Source organism: Myotis brandtii, unplaced genomic scaffold, assembly GCF_000412655.1.
Source record: "Myotis brandtii unplaced genomic scaffold, ASM41265v1 scaffold1381, whole genome shotgun sequence".
Lineage (NCBI taxonomy): Eukaryota > Metazoa > Chordata > Mammalia > Chiroptera > Vespertilionidae > Myotis > Myotis brandtii.
Window position 1 is genome coordinate 323,022 of NW_005354921.1, and position 480 is coordinate 323,501.

A 480-nucleotide genomic window follows, 5' to 3' on the forward strand; every position below is an offset into this window, starting at 1 on the left:
GGCAGCGGGGGGAGCAGTTGGGGGTGAGCAGGCTAGCAAGGGGGGGCAGTTGGGCAGGAGCAAGCTGGCAGGCAGAGTGGTTAGGGGTGATCAAGCAGGCAGGCAGGTGAGCGGTTAGGAGCTAGTGGTCCCGGATTGCGAAAGGGATGTCCCAGATTGGAGAGGGTGCAGGCCGGGCTAAGGGACCCCCCGCCCCGTGCACAAATTTAGTGCACTGGGCCACTAGTAATATATATGGATCTAGGTCCTAGTTGCCTATGTTTAAATCCTAGCTCTGTCACTGGCCAGCTGTGTGACTTTTGGCAAGTCGCTAACCTCTTAGTGCCTTCTGCTTTCCACGTATAAAATTGGATAATAATACCAATCTCCTAGAGTTGCTGCACAAATAAAAGGGCAGACACATGTAATGCTCTTAGACTAATACCTGGTACACCATATAAATTTTAGTTACAACTGTTATAAATGCTTAGAAACTTTGTT